General features: G+C 45.7%; 1 pseudogene; it reads left to right on the top strand.

Annotated features, from left to right (window-relative positions):
• The first annotated feature begins 791 nt into the window (after positions 1–791).
• LOC119360165 lies at positions 792–2228 on the top strand (annotated as a pseudogene).
• The last annotated feature ends 7215 nt before the right edge of the window (positions 2229–9443 follow it).

Raw genomic sequence — 9443 nt, 5'->3', positions numbered from 1 at the left:
GTAACGCTACTTTGTTAGTTTGCGTACGATGACCTGCGTACCTCTAGTTAATTAATTTGCGTACTGTATATGTTGCATCTAGTTGCTAACCTTTCTTTTTTGGTGTTGCTCTAGTATATTTTGTTGCATATATATGATTGTACATCCTCTTCATGAACATGCATCTCTAACAGGTACCTAGTTTCTTGATGGCGAGATGGAAATGCTATGTCGTGTACAAAGGGAAGGTTCCGGGGGTGTACAACGAGTGGCATGAGTGTCAGGCGCAAGTGAATGGGTTCACGGGCGCCAGCCATAAAGGCTTCAAAAGCAGACAAGAAGGAGAAGCTAGTTACTTGAGGTTCACGCTAGCGCGAGAGAGGACTCGTAACCGCCACCTCATGTACTGCATGGTTCCGCTCTCACTCATAGTGATAGCACTTCTTGCGTATACCTTTGTTTAGATGGATGACGTTGTTGTAGTTGCAAGTATTCGAGACTTGCATGTATTGCTATTTTCGAGATGATGACAAGATATCACTTTGTGTTGGATGATGATTATGAAGAGACTATTTGTATGTACATGCTATGATTACATTTGTGGTCTCGCATGCATTTGTATGTGTATCATGATGACATTTCTATGTGCTAAAGATTCTTCTATAAAGCCGGTTCAAATACAAAACAAATATGCCAAAAAAAAACTACTTAAATTAGCAGTAGTGAGTGTACAAAAGTTAGCAGCAGCGCCTCAATAGCAGTAGCGCGTCCTGCCAAAGAGCGCTAGCGCTACTAGCCGTAGCGAGCTTCCCATGACCGCGCTGCTGCTACACTTGTGTAGCAGTAGCGCGGGTGCGCACGCGCTACTGCTATGAGTTAGCTGTAGCGCCGTATTAGTAGCGCGGTTACCCGCGCTACTGATACATCTAAAACCCGCGCTGCTGCTAGCCATTTTCCTAGTAGTGCCTGTTGGTGCGATGCACAATACTAACATGATGTTCCCAGAGGAGGGGTTCGGGTTCTGTAACTCGGCAAATATTGTCTCGGTCAGTATCGTTTCCTCCGACTATGGATGCCCACTCAATGTCTACGGCACCATCATAGACAGGGACTGTATGGATCGCCAACACATCTATTTATTCCAACGTGGCATGGACGATTGCCAGAACATCACCTCCAAGGTATTATTATTGTTTTCAACCCTGATTGGTAAATTTGAACAGCCTTTTTCCAGTTTTACCCCAAGTGTAATCACGATATATATGCACTTGTTTCCTCATGGCCACAGAAGCACACATCCATGTTACACGTCAAGTGAATAACTCTTTGTTGTTGCTTGTGGTTTGCATCATGTTATAGGAATTTATTCATGCAGGAACACCATTCATTCTATAATATGTTTTTTCGGAAGAAAAAAAGGGTTTTTATGTTTTGTATATTGCTCCTGTTTTGATAATGAACCTGATAGACGGGTAATATCAATTGTTCACATTTTGCCAAGCATCTAAGAAGAGACTAGTCCCCATACTTAAATACCACCAATAGTACAATTAATTCTAGCAGTAATCGGGATGCTACTGCAATTAATCTATTCTGATAACCTTCTTTTATCATTGAAACAGAGCTAAGTAAACACCGTGTTTATTCAAATTACTTCCTTTGCAGAATGATGCGTTGGTTTTGACTAGCCCGAAGAGATGACTGATGATATGTGATTCAATAATCTTTGAAGTTGATCTGAAGGTCAAGGATGTGAATGGTAGAAAGGTGAAGGACGACAGAGTTAGCAAAGGCTTAATGGAGATTAATGGCATCAAAAGACTCTCATATCCACCGAAATACCAGGTTCAAACCGAAAAACTTGTCAGCATGCACAGCACATTGGATTTGAACTACACGTTTTAAGGAATGCGGTTGAGGGCACCGTTGAGGCGAGGATCCTCGAGGGACCTGTTGATTTCCATGGGAAAATTGTCGCTCGCACTAGCAACTTTCCATGTGACATTATGCTACATGATAGCGAACTTGCTGGGATGCTAACAGCTGGTGATGGTGGGATCCTGCAAACAGCGCGCCGCGTGGTCAGTGTCTCTATTGATGAGACGCTCCTGTTGACCGTTGCCGCTGCTACCAGTGGTGTCGGCACAGTTGAGTTTACTCCAAAGCGCGGCAACTATGATGAAGAGGAAATTTCTTGCGGCAACTATAAGATGCTGGTGAAGGTCAGTTGGTCCATTTTGTGCTGGTGAAGGTGACCTGGTCCATTGTGCATCGCTGATCCCGTAGGAGGAACAAACAAAGTGTATGTGCATCACTTTGATTTTGGTTCAGCACTTGAGGCTTGAAAATGTTTTGATGAGAGCTTTGCAATAACATTACTTGATGTTTCAGTTAACAAAACAACAGAAATACTTCGCCAAGTTAGGCATAACACAGCCAACAACAACTAAGGTAGTACAGTACAAACTTTGAATTGAACGGCAGGCAGATCTCTTTGGTTTCATGTATGTAATGGGAGCCCAAATTTCTAACAAGTACCTGACTGGGACATGCATCTCATATAGGATGTTATTAGGGCAATGAACCACAGCACAACTCACAACCTACGGGTCTTCCTACTAGTGTTTCTTCTATCTGAAAGAGAAAAACATGCCAACCTAGAAAGCAGCAGGTCTAAAACTAACCCTCATCAACACTAACTCCAGTTGCGAACCTAGGCTAGAAACTGCAGGTTTAAGCTAATCCTTCTGAACACCAACTCCACCTAAGAGCACGTAAACGCCGTGTATTGTATAGATGTAGACTCCCTTCTTACACATTCTTGTGTCCACTCCACGTGTGCGAGCTCGCTGCCCGATGGGTTCACGGGTTGCATGGCGTCTGGATGGTACGGTATTCCCTCTCCGTGATGAATCTTGCTTCCTCTTGTTCGTTGCTTGGTTCTGCTATCCCTCTGGGAAGGAATCCCTGCTCCCGCGCGGCCAGCCACTGATCGATGACGCCGCATTTGATGGCGTGCTTTGCTGTCTTGTGCAAGTAGACCTTGTCCGTCACCAGGTGAGGGTTGATCGACAGCATATTCATCTGGGCTGAAAATAAGGCAATATGCACATGCACGTATGGTGAACCGTTATGTAACGAAGTTGGAGCACGAGGCATTTATTGATTGTCTTCCTTATGAGTGGCGGTCTGGGACGAACGATGGTCTTTTCCTACCAATCTATCCCCCTAGGAGCATGCACATAGTACTTTGTTTCGATGGCTAATAATTTTTGCAATAAGTATGTGAGTTCTTTATGACTAATGTTGAGTCCATGGATTATACGCACTCTCACCCTTCCATCATTGCTAGCCTCTTCGGTACCGTGCATTGCCCTTTCTCACCTTGAGAGTTGGTGCAAACTTCGCCGATGCATCCAAACCCCGTGATATGATACGCTCTATCACACATAAGCCTCCTTATATATTCCTCAAAACAGTCACCATACCTACCTATCATGGCATTTCCATAGCCATTCCGAGATATATTGCCATGCAACTTCCATCATCATCATATACATGACTTGAGCATTCATTGTCATATTGCCTTGCATGATCGTAAGATAGCTAGCATGATGTTTACATGGCTTGTCCGTTTTTTGATATATTTGCTATGCTAGATCATTGCTCATCCCGGTACACCGCCGGAGGCATTCATATAGAGTCATATCTTTGTTCTAGTATCGAGTGGTAATGTTGAGTTGTAAGTAAATAAAAGTGTGATGATCATCATTATAGAGCATTGCCCAAAAAAAAGAGGCCAAAGAAGCCTAAATAAAAAAGGGGGGAGGGGCAAAGAAGCCCGCGAAAAAAAAGAAAAAAGAAGAAGGGGCAATGTTACTATCCTTTTACCACACTTGTGCTTCAGGGTAGCACCATGTTCTTCATATAGAGAGTCTCCTATGTTATCACTTCCATATACTAATGTGAATTTTCATTATAGAACTTGGCTTGTATATTCCAACGATGGGCTTATTCAAATGCCCTAGGTCTTCATGAGCAAGCAAGTTGGATGCACACCCACTTATTTTCAGTTTGAGCTTTAATACACTTATAGCTCTTAGTGCATCCGTTGCATGGCAATACCTACTACTCACATTGAATCTATTGATGGGCATCTCCATAGCCCATTGATTAGCCACGTCGATGTGAGACTTTCTCCTTTTTTGTCTTCTCCACATAACCTCCACCATCATATTCTATTCCACCTATAGTGCTATATCCATTGGTCACGCTCATGTCTTGCGTGAAAGTTGAAAATGTTTGAGAATGTCAAAAGTATGAAACAATTGCTTGGCTTGTCATCGGGGTTGTGCATGATCTGAATATTTTGTGTGATGAAGATGGAGCATAGCCAGACTATATGATTTTGTAGGGATAAATTTCTTTGGCCATGTTATTTTGAAAAGACATGATTGCTTTATTAGTACGCTCGAAGTATTATTGTTCTTATGTCAAATAATACACTATTGCTTGGAATCACTCGTGTCTTAATATTCATGCCATGATTAGACATACGATCAAGATTATGCTAGGTAGCATTCCACATCAATTTTTTTTCATTTACCTACTCGAGGATGAGCACGCCTCATGTCGAAAAGTAAGGAGGCGGCCCGCGCCTTCCCCATAAAAAGAGGAAGCCGTAGTCGCACCCGCACCCCACGATCACGGGGTGGAAACTGGTCGTCCCACTTGTCCTTACGCTTCTGGCTCGCCCGCCACGTGTCCTTCATGCCTTAGGAAGGGTAGGTGGTGGATGCGGGGGGCACGGGTATTAACGCCGAGGTGGGAAACCGGGCGACGCTGATTGGAGCAACAGGTCGGTCCTTAGTCCCCGTGCCCTTGGGTTGAGAGGACAGGCCCCGACCCCGCCCTACTATAAAAAGGGGGAGGGATGGTGGCTTTCCAAACTCACCTCCTTCCTGTCCTTCCTGCTTGGTGCCCTTCTTCCGCTCGCCATGGTGAGAGGGCGTGTTGGTGCTCCAATGGCAGTGACGAGGGCTTCTGCTCGATAGCGCGTCCCTCCTCCTCCCGAGTTCGTGGCGGCGGGGTCGCCATGAGAGGGAGAGGGAGGTGGTGAGGGCGAGGTCACCGTGGCGCTCGGGGAAGAGGAGGACGGGCCGGCGCACCAGCTGCGCCTCCGCCGGTGGCCCCTCCCCCAATGGAGGGCCATGTCGGGGACCAGCCCCGCGAGTTCTTCATCAGGCTGTACAAGCCCGTGTGCGGTCATCTCCGCCTCCCTACCCCGTTTTCTTGGGTAATGGAGCTTGACCTGCCGCATGCCTTGCGGCTGCAACTGAGAGGATGCGGGAACAACAGCATGTGGGTCGACGACGACTGCCCCGCTCGTCAAGCCATGTACCTCCACCACGGGTGGAAAACTTTTGCTCGCGCCCATAGCTTGCACTGCCCCCTCTCCCGGCAACGCACCATGCCGGGGGCTGTGCCCTGCTGGCTCTGGTGTGGGTGGTCGACAGGCCACCTTCGCCATGCTCTCCATCGGCGCCCCCCCCCCCGGGCATCTTCTTTGCCTTTCACCTACTGTGCTTGGGAGGAAAGGGGCAAGAACATGGATTACGGGGCACTTATCTTTTTTTCAACTTGTAGGCACTTGCCAAATCTTAATTTTAAATAATGTAATCTCTCGAGTCCATGCTTATGTTCTGTAACGTTCATACTTGCATCAACATGTTAATGAAAAAGATGGGCCTTGTCGGGAACACATGTATGTATACGTCCATGCAGAGACGAAACGCTTCTTTAATGCAAATAAATGAGTTTTCCCGGCAAGCTATCTTGTCAGCGCCCTCTGTGCCTACCGCAGAGTCACATCTGCCGGGTTACAAACAAAGGGTCCAGCCCCCTGCCAATCTCTTTTAACCAAAGGCTACTGCGACCATTCTGACCGAAGCAGCGTTCAGGTCAGGGATGAGAGCACTCAAGTCTAAAAAGAGTGGCGAGGTTTTCTAATGCACAAGTCATATATTATGACCATGAATGGACAAGAGGTGAACTTTCACTACTAGGGAAATGCCTAGCAGTAGCGTGGTTTACTGGCATATCAGTAGCGCGGGTACCCGCACTACTGATACGGCGCTATAGCTAAAGCTTAGCAGTAGCGCCTGCTGGCACGCGCTACTGCTATATCTACTTAGTAGTAGCGCTTTCCCAGACAACTGCTACTGGTAATTACTAGTAGCGCTTCTCTCCGCCCGCGCTACTACTATTTTTCCGTATTCTATTTCTTTTTAATTTTAGGTCGTATTCGTACACCTTTATATAATTTTTCATACATTAGCAATTTAGAGATTGTTTTTACATTATAATGAGTTATTAAATCACTAGGTGAAATAACCGCGGATTAGTTTCAAATGGATGGATCCTAAGTGACCAAGTCATGGATTATGATAATCCATGACTTGATCACTTAGGATCCATCCACTTAAAACTAATCCGCGGTTCTTTCACCAGATGATATAATAACATACTCATCATCATCAGTATCATCATCATATTAATATAAAAACTCTTGCATCATATCATCACGAACAACACTAGCTAATAATCATCATAGTTATTACTACCAACACTATTTAATCATCATAGTCATAGCTAATCACCACCAACACTAGCTAATATTAATCATCATAGTCATCACCACCAACACTCATTCTAGCTAGCTAATCACTCCTACTGCTCTCTCTCTCAGGTAAAATAGCATAGAACATGTGGAGTGCTCCTGATTCATCGTATTGAAGCATGCAGATGAACATGTCTCCTAATTGTGGGATGCGCTTCTGATTGCTGCCCCCAAGTACTTCTCTGCGATCCTTCACAACTTTGTTCCAGTCTTTGACTATTAAGAATTGCTCGCTTCTAAAAACCCTGAATGCACTCATGTGCAATGTAGGAAGTCTTGGCCGTATGCTAACCATGGACATGCGACCTTTAGCTTCGATCCACTGAGGCACAACTATCATCGGGAGCCCCTGTTGAAGAACATCGTAGTAACATACTTAGCAATGAAGTTTAGATTAAAAATAATATATGCAAAAGATGCACTGAGGACAAATAGTAAAAATCTTACCATCTTTCCTAAATAGATGTGACCGTAGTTCAGTACAAACACTATTGGTCGCACGTTTTGAGTACTAAGATTTCTAAGTCCAGGAAAATAATTTATCTTGATAGTATGAAGATCCTCAAGTCATGAAACATAATGACTTGTCTCCTCGCAGTTTAGTTCATCCCCGGGACAGTGGTAGGTCCCGTCTACCAAGCACCGGACATGTTTGCTTGAATGGAAATAAGCTGTCAATAGAAATTAGTTGTCAAATATTTTTTAATAACATAAATATGGTTGAGAAACTTACATAATGGTAGAACTGGAGGCGTCTGTACATCGACCCAGATGTCGATATTATCTTCAATATCATCTTCCGGACGAATATCAAAGGTGATAAGCATATCTGGCTCAAATGCATAAGCCTTGCATAGTGCTCTCCATCGATCGCTCGGATTCAGTAACGCGTAGCCTGCAGTGCAATCGCTCGGGTTCAGTTAGAGCCCAACGCCTTGCTCGGGTTCAGTTAGAGCCAACGTCTCGCACGTGTACGAGAGAAACGCGCATCACTCGGCCCCCGACCTCCCACCGTAACCGGCAACTCCCCGAAATTTTCCTCCCCCTCGCTTCTACCATGGTTTTTTCCGTCATGGACGGCCCAAAGAATGTCATGCAACTACTTCTCCGGCCCGCCCAGGACGAAAAGCCCATTTTCTGTCATGATTTTTTGTCATAGAAGTAGGAGCCCACCACATCTATGATGATACCGGGTTTTGTCCCAATTATCGTCATAGAAGTGTCATATGTAGAAAAAAAATTCGTTCGGCCCAAAATGTCACGGATGTGTCTTTTTTTTGTAGTGCCATGTCAATATTTGTATGTTCCTATCTAAAACTTTAGCAAAAAAATAGACAGACTGAAAAATTACCTAGCACAAATATCAGAGAGAGAGGTGGAGCCGCATTAGTCAACCACGCCGTCCTCCTCATGGAGCTTGGAAATTCGAGGCAGAGGAACTGCAGCGAGTGTGCCCACGTACAGGATGATCTCTTGGAGGGCCTCGACCGTGGACATCCCTGACCCGCTCTCCACATCCCCGGAATCCCTGATTCTAGGGTTTTGCGCGACATGGTCACAGGGAGAGGTCGGCGCTGCTAGTTGGGCTAAGGCAGTTGAAGCCGCGGAGGTTGGGAGGGAGGGAAGCAGGGCCCCGACGGGAGGCGGCGGAGGCTGGGGCTGGGGGAGCGGCGCCGTCGGCGGTGCCTCCATTGGCTAGTGCTCGGGGAGCGGCGGAACCTTCGGCGTCGGCAAAGGCTGGGGGAGCGGCGGAACCTTCGGCGTCGGCAAAGGCTGGGGGAGTGGCGGAACCTTCGGCGTTGGCAAAGGCTGGGGGAGCGGTGGAACCTTCGGCGTTGGCTAAGGCTAGGGGAGCAGCGGAGCCTTCAACGAGTAGTTAGCCTGAGGGAGGGGGAGAGGGAGGAGGGGCATGCGCTGGGGGAGCTGCGGCGGCGGCAGTTCCGCCATGGCCGCTACTGTGTGCATGCGTGAATTGGCCGGGTGGTGTGGTGTGCGTTGATTTTTCTTTTTTTGCTATTCTAAGAGAAGAGATAAGACGAGGGTAAAACTGGAATTCTCAGATTGACTGACAGGAAAACGTAGATATTCTGATGATGGACTAACGGCGATGGCAAATAAGCACTATGATTCGTTTGTGTCTGGTATATGAGCATTGGAGCTTTGTTCGATGGCAAATGAGCAATTGATGCTTGTCTCAATGCTATAGAAGTCATTTTCTCATTAAAAATTATTTCTTCGAATAGAGAAAAAAAAGTGTTGGTAATATTTCATAAAAGCATTAGTAAAAATAAAATGAACTCCATTTGATTTCCCAAATAGCCCCTAGAAAGAATTTTAGTGGGCCAACAATAATTATTTTGGCCATTTCAAATTAAACAATTAGTCAAACATTTCCAACTTACTCCAAACTTTGTGAGCAACCATGGAATATTGTGCTATATTTATGTGACAAGTTTCATGTATAATAAAAATTGTTTGCTAGGTAAATAAATAGATATCAGGGAAGAAATAAAGAAACAGAAAAAGATAAAAGATAATAGGAAAAGTCTATGGGCAACTTGGCCCGGCCGCTACAGTCTCAGGCCCAACCCATTACAATTCTATCCCCTACCTCACGCTCTCTCTCTCTTCTACATGTCACGCATCCCGACTGCCATGGCGCAGATGTTTGATGCGTGTTGCTACAAGAGGTCGAGGAGAGGATAAGAGCGACACCATGAACCCTTCGACGAACCCTAGCTTCCTTCTCCCCCCTCGCATCATGAAACACAATTTCCACCGCCGT

Source organism: Triticum dicoccoides, chromosome 2B (genome assembly GCF_002162155.2).
Source record: "Triticum dicoccoides isolate Atlit2015 ecotype Zavitan chromosome 2B, WEW_v2.0, whole genome shotgun sequence".
In the NCBI taxonomy this organism is placed as follows: domain Eukaryota; kingdom Viridiplantae; phylum Streptophyta; class Magnoliopsida; order Poales; family Poaceae; genus Triticum; species Triticum dicoccoides.
Note: the sequence above shows the minus strand (reverse complement) of the source record. Positions and strands in the feature narration are given on the sequence as shown.